Here is a 13,429-nt window from a genome sequence, read left to right on the forward strand (position 1 = left end):
TGGGTGTTTTGTTTGCATATATGTCTGCCTTGGCCCCTAGTCCTGAGCCAGAGTTATAGATGTACACCAGGCTTGTAGACGCTGGAGATCTGAACACAGGTCCTTAAGCTTGCATGGGAAGTACTTTACCAAATAAATCACCATCTTGCCTCTGCAAAGGGAATTTCTTAAGAAATCAGAACTAGCTGGGCAGCTGTAGGGAGCCGTTCCTGCATTCTCCATTACAATGATGGTGCCTACAGGCACCAAATGTAAATTATTTCACAGGCGCTGGGTAATTTCCATTCCTTTGATCTCTGCCTATCCCGTGGCTCATTTGGCCTGAGGAGCTGAAGCCATTCATAGGGTAACACGTCCCAGGCGGCCGCGGCCAGCCTTTATTAAGGAACGGGATTCTTGGGCCGGGGTCTCCGCTCTGGTAAGCTTATGCTCTCCCACTCTCAAGATGCATTAAAGCTTTCCTGCAGAAGGATCCGAGTGTCCTGTGTGTTGTTCTTGCCGGCGAGAACATATAGCGCATGGGACAGGCAGCAGTGGCGCACGCCTCTAATCCCAGCACTTGGGAGGCAGAGGCAGGAGAATCTCTGTGAGTTCGAGACCAGCCTGGTCCACAAGAGCTAGTTCCAGGACAGCCTCCAAAGCCACAGAGAAACCCTGTCTCAAAAAAAAAAAAAAAAAAAAAAAAAAAAAAAAAAAAAAAGAAAAAGAAAAGAAAAGAAAAAGAAAAAGAAAAAGAAAAAGAAATCAGAACTATATAAAGCAAAAATATTCAACTGTAGTCATTTCAGGGATACCTGAGTATTCATCATATTCTCTATAGTTTTTTATGTTTGAGTATTTTCATAATGATGATGATGATAATAATTAGTGCTGAAAGCCTATTTATAGTGTTCAACCCACTCTCCTCAGTCACCACATTTTAAAGACCTGGGGGGTGGGGGGGCATAGAACTAATGTCAATTAGAGGGAAGATGAAGCCAGGTAGGTGGTAGGGAGTTGAGACCAGCTCCTCACTTCAGGGATTCAATTTGGTTCCTCCTCCTCCCAGTTGTATCCACGGAAACCAGGTCAGTTTTCTTGGCTGGACCAGCAGCCAAACCAAGCTTCTGTTGGAGGCTCAGTTGGCTAGAGATCCCCAGGTGTGAATCCCGGATGCTAGTTTCCTTGGAGATAACCAACAGTGCTGTCCTGTCCCACTGAGTCCCTGCTGCTTCATGCTTAGGACGTTGACAAATTTGGCTTTATTAACATTTTGTTGCAGCCGTTGACTGAGAAAAATCTTTTGAGCACCTCCTGGCATCTTTTGATGCTCTGGTGTGTTTATTATGGGTATTTGTTTCTAAAGGAACTCACAGAGTTTAGCATGGTGGGTCCTTAGACAGGCAAACACTCCACGTTCTGCCAGTGTGAACTTCAACACACATCCCCTTTTGATGTTTTATTTATTTTTATTTTATTTAAAATCGTGTGTGTGTGTGTGTGTGTGTGTGTGTGTGTGTGTGTGTGTGTGTGTGTGTGTATGTGAGTATATGTAAGTACAGCCCACAGGGTACAGAAGAGGGTGTCAGATCCCTGAAACTGGAGTTATAGGAAGTTGTGAGCTGCCTAATGTGGGTACTAGAAACTAAACTCTGGTCCACTGCAAGAGCAGCAAGAGCTTGTCTCTCCAGCACTCCCTCACTTTAAATTGTGAGGCATTTTGCTAGTTACCCTAGGCTGGCTTTGAACTTGTGACCCTGCTGCCTCTGCCCCCCCCCCCAGGTGCTAAGCCTCCACACCTGGCTAATGCCTGTTCTCTTGTAAAATTTCACCCACCCACACACAAGAGAGCCAGTAGCTCCCATCTTCAGCTTGCATATTGGATTTCCAGCCATAGGTCTGGAGATGGTTGGCTATGGTCAGGACCTAATGCTCTTCACTTAGCAGACGCCTTGGGCAGATGAGTGAATTTGTCTATGCCGGTCTTATGCTTTGTGATGGGGGATAGTGATGGTCTGCCTCACAGAGTCTATGGGTGGGTCTTAGCCATACAAGGCACAGTGAACCACAGCCAGTACTGCAAACTACATCAGCAAAATAGAGCAGGACATGCTTGCATATTTGTTTGCTTAAGATAAGGTCTCACAAAGCCCAGGCTGGCTTTTTGTTGTTGTTTTGTTTTGTTTGTTTTTCAAGACAGAGTTTCTCTGTAGACCAGGCTGCCCTGGAACTCACAGAGATCTGCCTGCCTCTGCCTCCTGAGTACTGGGATTAAAGGTGTGCACCACCATGTCCAGCATGCCTCTGCTGACCTTTAACTTGTTATATAACTGAGAATAACCTTGAACTCCTGACCACCACACCCCTTCCTCTACTTCTGGAGTGCTAGGATTGCAAGGCAGTGCTACCACTCCTGATTTTTCTCAGTGCTGGGGCTTGAGCCCAGGGCTTTGTTCATGTTAGGCAAGCACTCTACCAACCGAGCTACACACATCTCCAGTGTCATGATGGCATTTAAGGTTCTGTAATTCATGTTTTCTCACTTGATGTATTTTCCCTAGATCCAGGTATGCATATGTGATAGGGGAGGTCATTCTGTGTATATGTTTGTCTTATTGGTTGATAAATAAAGCACTGTTGGCCAATAGGGAAGCAAGTTAGGATTCTGGGAAATGTAGGAAGGTGGCGTCACCATGTGAGCCAGGGAAGAGAGGACCCATGCCGCTGGTGTCCTGGATAGAATAAGTCTTTATAAAATATATAGATTAATGGTTATGGTTGATAATTAAGACAGAGCTAGCAAATAAGAAATCCTACTCATTGGCCAGCAGCATTGTAACTAATATAAGACTCTGTGTGTTATTTTGGGGACCTAACTCGGTGGCAGAACTCAGGCAGCTTGTGGAAAGAGTTATCGTTATACATATGTATGTGTGTATCTTTAACAGCTGTTTTTTGTTGTTGTTTTTTGAGACACGGTTTCTCTATGTAGCAGCCCTGGCTATCCTGGAACTCGCATTGTAGACCCAGACTGGCTTCAAACTCACAGAGATTCACCTGCCTCTGCCTCCGAAGTGCTGAGATTAAAGGTGTGTGCCACCACCACCCAGCTAACAGCTATTTTTAAAATTATACTTATTTATCTATTGTGTGTATACATGTACAAACATACATGTATTCAAGTGTGCACACAGGTAATGGTGGATGTGTCCATGTACGTAGACCATGTGACATGTAGAGGCCAGAGGACAGGTGTAGGAGTTGTTTCTCCCCATCTACCATTGGGTTGTGGAGACTGAACACAGGTCATCAGGTTTGGTGGCAAATACTTTTACCTGCTGAGCCATCTCTCCAGCCCCACATACATACCTTAAGCATGGTTGCTTTTGACACAGGGTTTTACACTGTGACTGGCTGTGGCCTTGAACTCTCATTCTCTTGCCTCAGCCTCCAGAGTGCTGTGTAAAATTATTTCTAGCTCTCATTAAAAATGTTCTATTACATTCGTTTATTTATTTTGTGTGTGTGTGTGTGTGTGTGTGTGTGTGTGTGTGTGTGTGTGTGTACATCAGAGGACAATCTGTGGGAGTCATTTCTCTTTTTATCACATATACCCTAGTGATCAAACTCAAGTAGTCAGGCTTGGCATCAAGCACCTTCACTCACTGAGCCATCTTGTAGGCCCTCAGCCCTCATGTAACATAATCTCTTCTTTAAGAACTATGTGTCCAACTGGGCCATGGTAGCACATACCTTTAATCCCAACACTCAGAAGGCAGAGGCAGGGGGATCTCTGTGAGTTCCAGGCCAGCCTGGTTTACAGAGCGAGTTCCATAACAGCCAGGGCTACACAGAGAAACCCTGTCTTGAAAAACAAAAACATGCCCTCCAGATACAAACACGCTCTAAGGTGCAGATCAGCACTTCAGCGCATGAAGGGACATGATCAGCCTGTTATAACCCTCTGTTATTCCGAGACCCTGAGATAAGAGGAAGCGTGGAGACCTGTCCTGGGTCCAGGGTTGCATCAGGACCCCTACAAGACTTACCCGGTGAGACGTGCTCTAGGACAGCAGCCTGGGTGGTATTGTCTGTGTGGCAAGCTGCCCAGGAAGCCACACCAGCCTCTAGTCCATAGCCATCCTCACAGCACTGGCAAGATTAGAGAGTAAAGCAGGGGAGTGAAGCTTGTTCAGACCAGTCCTGGCCCGAAGCTCTTACCGCTACACGAGGACCCAGGAGAGGGGATAAACATCAGTTGACTAAATGGAAAGGAACAGACCTTCAATTAATGACTCCCCGAGGGTTGTAAGAGTGAGGATTAGCCGAGTGATGGCTAGACAGTAAAAATTTCCATCTGCTATGTCTGTGAAAATCCACTGGGATAGCCCAGCAACAACAGGGGAAGAAAGAGATGCTAACAAATGAAGATAAACAAGATGACTTCAGGTGATGGGAGGGGACTAGAGAAAGTGAAATCAGTAACTTGAGACTAAAAGGTCACCTTATAAAGGTTGCTGGGACAACCACATGGCTCAGAGGTTGAGAGCGCATGCCACTCCTGGAGAGGACCTTAGTTAAATCAGTTCCCAGCACTCAAATCTGATGGCCACCTACAAGCACATAACGGATACACGTGCATATAACTAAAACTTAGGATGGGCATATAAATCCATCATTTAAAAACAAATGCTGGGAAAGGCTCTCTACGGGGATGGCATTTGAACTGGGGCATAGAAGGCAGGATTGGACTACGGAAAGATCTAGAGCAAAGTGGGGGAGGGCTGAGGAGGTGACTCAGCTTGTAGAGTGCTGGGATTAAAGGTGTGCACCACCATGATGGAACCCTCCCATCTTCTCCCTGAAGAACGCCTCAACTCCATAGTCTTCAGACATTGCCTTATGTCCCTGGGAGACAAAAATCAACTACTGATCCAGAAGAAAGGCAGCCAGTATGAAGGGACAATGGCCAGAAAGATGCTAAGGTAAGAAGTTTCCAGAAATGGAAGCTTGAAGATGACAAATAATGGGATAGAGTCTAGTGAAAGAGGAGAGGAAATGAATGGGAGGAAAGGGACCTTAACCAGTGGCTGTTGAAGGAAGTGGATTCTATTTTATAATCAATCAGGAGACCCCAGAAGGAGGGGATAAGGGACATGAGCTGAGAGATCCCTCCAGCTCTGGAGTGGCTGAGATAGGAGACTCCCTATGACTTGTTGTGACCTAGGCTGATCAGTGAGTTCCAGGTCCATTGAGAACCAGTCTTAAACAATCAGGTAGAAAGTGACTGAGGAAAACACATGCCTCTGTGCGCACGTGCACGTGTGTGTGTACACACACACATACACAAATGCACACGTTCACCACAAACAAATAGAGTATAGACTTTTTCCTGTGGCCACTCTAATAAAAGACCTTAAAGGGGAAGTATGTGGCTTAAAATGGAAATGTTTCCCCAAATAGTGTGTCAGCAGGGTGGCAGAGACAGGGCACAGGTCTGTTACCTTCAGCATGAGGAGTTCATTAACATTTTGTGGGAACTCAGCTCAGAAAAAAAAAAAAATCCTTGGTTTTGACACAGAAAAGAGTTTTAGGATGAGTCGATGTGAAAGCAGAGTTGGAGTTTATTTTTTAAGAAGAAAGAGGTCTTCGGAGACGGCTCAGCATTTAAGAGCACTTGTGTTCGGTTCCCAGCACCCATATGGTGGCTCACAACTGTCTGTATCTCTAGTTTCCAGGGACCTGATGCCCTCTTCTGGCCTTTGCAGGCACAAAGCACACAATGTGCTGAACATACATGCATGCAGACATTCACACACATTAATAATAATAATAATAATAATAATAATAATAACAATAATAATAATAATAATAAATAAGCCTTATAAAACAGACAAGGAAAGCTGGGCAGTGGTGGCACACACCTTTAATCCCAGAACTCAGGAGGCAGAGGCAGGCAGATCTCTGTGAGTTCCAGGACAGCCTGGTCTACAAGAGCTAGCTCCAGGACAGTCTCCAAAGCCACAGAGAAACCCTGTCTTGAAAAACAAAACAAAACAAAACAAAACAGACAAGGAAGGAAGAAAGAAGAAAGAAAGGTGCACCAGGCATTGGTGGTGCACACCTTTCATCCCAGTACTCAGGAGGCAGAGACAGGTTGGTCTCTGTGAGTTTGAGGCCAGCCTGGTCTACAGAACAAGTTCTAGGACAGCCAGAGCCGCAGCACATAAGGTACACCAGAGAGTGTGGGGTAAGTCTGTCAAAGAAGAGTTAACATTTATTAGAAGACATTTTATTGCCTTTTTGTTTGAGTGTGTGTGTGTGTGTGTGTGTGTGTGTGTGTGTGTGTGTGTGTTTGAAACATGGTCTCTTGTAATACTAGCTGTCCTGGGCCTCACTACATAAACCAGACTGTCCTCAAAATCACAGAAATCCTCCTGCCTCTGTTTCCCAAGTGGTGGGATTAATGGTGTGTGCCACCATGCCCAGCTTTTGTTAAAATACATTGTAAGCATAGTATGTAAGCATGCAGCTTAAGAGGACAAGTGAGAGGGCTGAAGAGATGGCTCAGAGGTTAAGAGCATTGACTGCTCTTCCAGAGGTCCTGAGTCAATTCCCAGCAACCACATGGTGGCTCACAACCATCTGTATGAGATCTGGTGTCCTCTTTTGGCATGCAGGTACTGTATACATAATAAATAATAAATAAATAAAATCTTTAAAAAAATTTAAAAAAGGACAAGTGAGAGACACTCGGGGAAAGAATGAGACACACCCAAGGGCAGGTATGGGCATTTGTAGTGGTTTGACTGAGAAGTGTTCCCCATAGTCTTCCACATTTGTTCCCCAGTTGGCGGCACGATTTGGGGGAGATATAGGTAGATATAGGAAGCCCATCACTGGGGAGAGCCTTGAGACTAAAAAGCCTTGCTTATTTCCAGTCTGCTCTCTCTGATTCATGCTTATGGTTAAGGATGTGAGCTCTCAGCTTCCGGCTCCAGCTGCCATGCTTGCCGCCTGCTGCCTCACTTCCCTATCACTGTGGAACCCTCTTGTCCCCCTGGAACCATAAGATCAATGAAGCCTTCTCTGTGTTGTCTTGGTCAGGGTGGTGTACCACAGCAACAGACAGTAACCAAAACAGCTTAAGGGGGACACAATCAGGCGTGTTGGCATTAGCCATATTTATCATTCTGGTGACTCCCAAGTTACTAAAGATATCCCCCGCCTCCTCTTTCTCTGAGACAAGGTCTCATGAGGCCTTCTATGTAGTCAAAGATGACCTTGAACTTCTAGCTCTCCTGCCTTCACCTCCCAAGTGCTGGGATTGCAGCTGTGCACCACACAGTTTATGGTGTGGAAGCCTGGACTCGGCTTCGTGATGGTGGCAGTCAAACATGCTACCAACTGAGCATATCCCCAGTCCTCTTCTTTCTGGTGAGTGAGCCGACACAGTGGCTGCAGAGGTGGCCTGCAGGGACTCATAATCTGATAAGGAAAGACCAGGAAGCACTCAGTTTGCACAACTTAGGACATATCTTTTACTGTAATGCAGTTTCTGGTGAGATTCCTAGAAAATTGCAGGTTACAGCTGAGAAGACAGAGGGCCTGAAGGAAATGTGGCTGATTTTGCTGGAATTTTTACCTCTCAGCTGGAGAGAGGCTTCGAGCCGGCACCTTCGAGTTCCTTTCTATTCATGTCCCCATAGCATCCCTGTCTTTCTATCCTGTCTCACTGGAGACCAGAAGTTAAAAGTCCAGGTGTGGGCCCGGCTTCATTCCCTCCAAAGGTTTGTGGAAATGACCTTCCTGTCATTGCTAGTACCTGGTCCCTCAAGATTCCTTGGCACAAGGCAACTGCAAATGCCTTTAAGCCCTACCCTACCCTCACACCTCTCTAGGCCCCCTCCTATTATAAGGACGACAGTCATTGTTTGCAGTTGGGGCTCAAGCTTGATATAGAAGGCCGTTGTCATTTCCATGCCCGTGTGCCCAAGCCTTACCCCTCCCACGGAGTGTCCTCATATAGCCGGGATCCAGCTGCCCTGTGTCACTGGCATGGCTGGAGCCAAGACATACTGAAGAGAGACACTAGTGTCCTCCCAGCAGCTATTGGGTTATAGAAACAGTGGTCTCCAGGGAATTGGAACTTACCCCCACCACCCCCAAGTCTCAGAATGAGAAGAGGGAAAGACTGAAGCCCATGTGCTAGTTAGAGGACAACCTTATCCCCTAGGAAGAGCTCTCGCACAGATCTGACAATTAGAGCACCTTGTAGTAGAGACTGGAGCTGAGACAGTGATGGGCCAGTGATGGGCAGGACCACACCAGGACCAAGAAGGCTTAGTTATGAACAACCCTTGCCCTCTATTTAAACCTAACCCTCATGGACCTGGTGAGTGTCGCTGGATCTCTTTATTCCTCTTCCCAATGAGTCCACACTGAATAAATCTCTGTTCTGTGTTCCTGTCCTTTTAATTGGCTTTCGGGGAACAGGTGGCTGGATCTATTCTGAGTCTCTTTTGAATATTGTTAAGTTTCCCAGGCTTAGGTTTTGACCCTAAGATCTCTGGTAATATTTGCACATGGACTATGCCTTTCCCCACAATTGACTCCATGCTGGGTTTGTATTTTCCAGTTTCCTTTTGTCTTGTATAGAAATCAAACAAGGAGTTAGGGAGTTGGCTCAACTGGTAAAGCCCTTGCTGCATAAGCATGAAGACCCGAGATCCCCAGAAACCATCTAAGAGCTAAGTGTGGTGGTAGCCCACTGAGAGACCCAGACTCAGAATATAAAGTGGAGAGCAGTCGTGGGAAGTCCTGAGATTTGATTTCCAACCTCCACACATGCATGCATAGGCAACCCCTACATACGCCAAACCAAATGAAGGGTGCTTAACCCCCTCTCTTAATGAGGGATTTTACCCACTGCTGGTTGATGGGATATGGGACCCATTCACTTTCACCGTCCTCTATGGGGCATGAAGAATTCTTGGTGCCCCCTCTTGTGTATGAACACACTCAGAGCATCTGTACCTCTTGGAATGGGGAAGTCCTGGGGTGACTGCTTCAGGAAGGAGTGTTCCAGCCACACAGAAAGTCTTGCTTGGACTCCTTCCTGGCCACTAGAAGGATAATAATTAGGGTTTGTGGTAGGTGGGGCCCAAGGACTTGCTGCAGGCAGGTCTTTTCCTCATGAGTGAAGGTACAGAAATGTCATGAATAGACAAGAGGAGCAAAGAAGGGAGGGGCAGGAATAGGAGAAGGTGAAAAATCCCAAGGAGACTGGGCAATCCATATGTTTGTGCAACTGGTTCATCCCACAGATATGCCTCATCGAGTGTGCCCGGACATGTAGGCTCCAAGCAAGGGCCTGTGGAGCTGAGGCATGCAATGTTCACACGCCCAGATGCAAACTTCTATGTGTAAGCAGTATTTTTTGAGACAGGATCTTACGTAGGCCAGGCTGGGTAACCAAGGATGATCTTGAACTTCTGATCCTTCCGTTTTCAACTCTAAAGTGCTAAAATCACAAAGCATTTGCCGCCGGGCTCAGTTTTTCACGTGGTGCTGGAAGTCGAACCCCGGGGCTACCAACTGAGCCACACTACCACCTTGTGCATGCAAAAAATTGAGCCTGCTGTTTTGTGCACCTGGCCTGTCTGGGTACTGAACTGTGTTGGAACAAATGTGTTTACTACCTCCATCTCCCATTCAGATACTGTGCATACAAAGGTGCAGTCACCAAACCCTGTAAGACAATAGAGCTCTACAGGACACCTGTATCGACTCACCAGAAAGCCAAACACAGCCTTTGCAGCCTTAGTCCCTAAGAGCCACCACTAGACTAGCTCCGGCTTCCACATCATCCCACCCCAGCCCTAGCTTCCAGCTTAGGGCTAATGGAGAAAGTTGGTCATATGCCCCTAGTCAACCTTATAGGATACCCAGCTCCTAGTTAGCTGCCTACAAGTGGGAGGCACTGTCAGAATGCTGTATTTCCTGCTGCTATGAAGCCTATGTAGGGGGTACTCTCTCTTTCTCCCATTCCCTGACTCCCCACTCTCCTCTCTTCTCCCACCTTCTCCTTTTTTCTTGTAATGGCAACGGAGGGGCTTGTTTATACTTGGAAAGTGTTCTGTCTTTGAACTATGCCCTTCCATCCTCTTGGTGGTTTCTGGGCAGGCACTCTGCCTCTGTGTATTAGTCAGGTTCTCTAGAGTAATGGAACTTGCAGAATGAGTTTTTCTGTATATAAAGAAAGGCAGCTTATTTTTATTTTTGTTTTCAATGTTTTTTCTTTTAATGGCTCCCATCTCCCTTGAAAGGTGGGTACAGGCAGCTGGGTGACAACAAGACAGGTCCCCTTGAAGAACTTGCCTTGGTTGACAGCTTTACTCCTGTGCTGGAAAACCCCACCCCACCCGAGGAAAAGCACTCTCAAACCAGGGTCTGGGTCTCCTCGATACCAGGATCCAGTTTCTGCCAATTGTCCTCCTGCCAATCTGAAGTCAGCAGAAAACAAACTCTTGGTTTCAGAAGACTCAAATGCCAGAAATGGAGCTGCTGCTACTGGTTCCAAAGAGAATAACACTAGCAAAGGCATTCCCCCTCAGTTTGTCCAGAGGCTGGAACATTCCAGTGATGAGGCTGCAACTCAAAAGTCTGGGTGGACTCTTCAGGGAAGTGATACTCAGCATACACAGAGAGCAAACATCCTTATCAAAATGCTCCCCAAAATAGGGCTGCACCACAGAGAGGGTGTTCCCATGGGCATAATTATGCTTAAACTCATCCAACAGGAAGGTTCTCTTGGGCAAGTGAGTGAAGTGGTCCTTGGCCTTGGGCTCAGCAGCCAATGCCTGCTCACACCTGTCCATCTCCTCAGAAGCTGGGGCAGCTGCCTTTTTTCCCTCTTTCCCCTCAGCCTAGGCTTCTGTTTCTTTCAGTAAACCTTTTCTCTCCCTGGGGTATCCTTTTTAGGCTGGCTGGCTGCAAACTTTTTTCTTTCTTTTTTTTTTTTTTTTTTTTTTTTCCCGAGACAGGGTTTTTCCTGTGTAGCTTTTGGAGTCTGTCCCTGAACTCGCTCTGTAGACCAGATTGGCCTCAGACTCACAGAGATCCACCTGCCTCTGCCTCCAGAGTGCTGGGATTAAAGGCGTGCACCACCGCCCGCCCTGCTCTCTGCAAACTTAGCATCAGACTGGGCCATCTTCTCACACAGGTTCACCTCCCCCAAGATAGCCCTGAACGGGGGCTGGTTAATGCAAGTAAGGAACCATCGGGTGACCTTGGGGAAGGCCTGATAAAAAGAAGGCTCTAACACCTGTTTACAGAGCCAAGCAGGCTGCAGACAACTGTGATATTAGCCAGTGTCACTCTCTCACCCACCAGAGACACCCACTTTGTCTCCAAGTGAGTGTCCAGCAGCCCCAGGATGCACCTCATGTTTTCTGCATTTTTAGTGGCCTGTTTTTGTGGTGCCTGGTGCCCATGGTGGAGAACACCAAAGCGCTGGCTGGAAGAATCATGTCACTGTTAGCAAAGCTCACCCATTGCACCTGAGCTGTTGCCCCCACAGCTCCTTGTTGCTCTCAAACAACCAGAATCCATCGTTACCCTCAAATGCTGGAACCTTGCCAGCAGGAAAATTTTGGGGAAATTTGGGGGGTGCAGTTGGTTTGGTGGGGTGATGTGTGGGGCATGTGAACCTGAGCCCACAATGTACTGAGCAGTGATGAGAGCCTTGAAGGCCCTCCAGTTTTCAGGGTATGTGTACAGGGTCCCAGACACTATGGTGATTCTCCAGAGAAAGGAGGTGGAGATGTGAGTGCTGCCAAAAAACCAAGCCACCAGAGACTAGAAAGAGGATTTATTAGAATTCCTTACAGTCTGTGGTCCAGCTAATCCAACAATGTCTGGCTATGAACGGAAAGTCCAAGAATCCTGTAGTTGTTCAGTCTACAAGGCTGGATGTCTCAGCTGGTCTTCAGTATATATTGGAATTCAAAAGAAGTAGATTCTAATGCCAGTGAAGGGATGAACTTGCTAGTGAGGTGCAAACAAGCAGGCAAAGAGCAAAAGCTTCCTTCTTCCATGTCCTTATATAGGCTTCCAATCAAAAGTGTTGCCAAAATTAGAGATGGGTTTTCCCTGTTCAAGTGATCTGGATTAAAGGTAGGTCTTCCTATCTCATAGATCCAGATTAAAAGTAAATCTTCCTGTACTTCAAATTAAGCAAAAAAAAAAAATCACTCATAGGTTTGCCCTCCATTTTGGGGTTTTAGTTAATTCTATAAGTAGTCAAGTTGACAACCAAGAGTAACCACCACACACTGAGTTATGTGCCCAGCCCCTCACTGGGTGATTCTAGGCAAACACTACACCCCCAGTCCTTGGTTCTTTCTTTCCTTTTCCTTTTAATATTTTATGGTAGAATTCACATAACATAAAATTAGTTATTTTATATGTAACAATTCAGCTGGGCACAGTAATACACATCTGAAGTCCACACTACTTGAGAGGCTGAGACAGAAGGATCACTTGAATCTAAGATTCAAGTTTGATGCTAGCTTGGGTGGGCAACATTCCCAGATACTGTCTCAAACAAACAAAAAAACAATACAAACAAAAAGGCAAGCAGGGCTTGAGGATGTAGCTTAGTTGGCAGATGCTTGCCTAGCATTCATAAGCCAGCACAGGGTAAACTGGATATGTAGGTGTATCCCTACAATCCCAGCTCTCAGGAGGTACAGGCAAGAGGATCTTAAGTCAGTGTCATCAGCTACATAAGGAGCTCGAGGCCAGACTGAGACACTCGTGAAACTCTGCCTCAGAAAGAAGAAAAAAGAAAGAAAAGAAAAAAACAATTTAGGGTTAGTATAGTTTATTATTATTATTTTGAAGGGAGTTTGAGACAGAGTTTCTCTAACAGCCCTGGCTGTCCTGGAACTCACTATGTAGACCAGGCTGGCCTCAAATTCACAGAGATTCCCACCTGCCTCTGCCTCCTGAGCGCTGGTGTACACCACCACACCCACTGTTAGTATAGTTTAAATCTGTGTAACTATCACGTTCAACCAATTTTAAAAACACTGTCATTATCATAAGACTTTGTGCATCTAATTGGCAGTCAGTCCTCACTTCTTCCTCCTCCAGTTGCTGGCACTCACTCATGAGCTCGGATCTTTGAGAGACATTCCTCCTTCCCTGTCTGGAGAGTAGGCTGTGTAGCCTACACTGAACAGCATGATCCCGGTTTCTGGCCACTTCTTTGGGGACTTGGCGTGCCAAGCCTTTCTTTTCCTAGTTGGATTTCTTTTCTTTCTTTCTCTCTTTTAAATATTTGGTATTTTTGCTTATTCTCTGACAGTTTTCCATGTGTATATATGTGTATATAATGTATTTTGATCATATTCACCCTGACAACATTACTGTCTTACCCAATTCT

At 46.2% G+C, this 13,429-nt stretch overlaps 1 pseudogene; it reads right to left on the reverse strand.

Annotated features, from left to right (window-relative positions):
- Window positions 1-3,933: 3,933 nt before the first annotated feature.
- Window positions 3,934-13,155, reverse strand: LOC100770011 (annotated as a pseudogene).
- Window positions 13,156-13,429: the final 274 nt, after the last annotated feature.

This window comes from Cricetulus griseus, chromosome 4 (genome assembly GCF_003668045.3).
Source record: "Cricetulus griseus strain 17A/GY chromosome 4, alternate assembly CriGri-PICRH-1.0, whole genome shotgun sequence".
NCBI classification, from domain to species: Eukaryota; Metazoa; Chordata; class Mammalia; order Rodentia; family Cricetidae; genus Cricetulus; species Cricetulus griseus.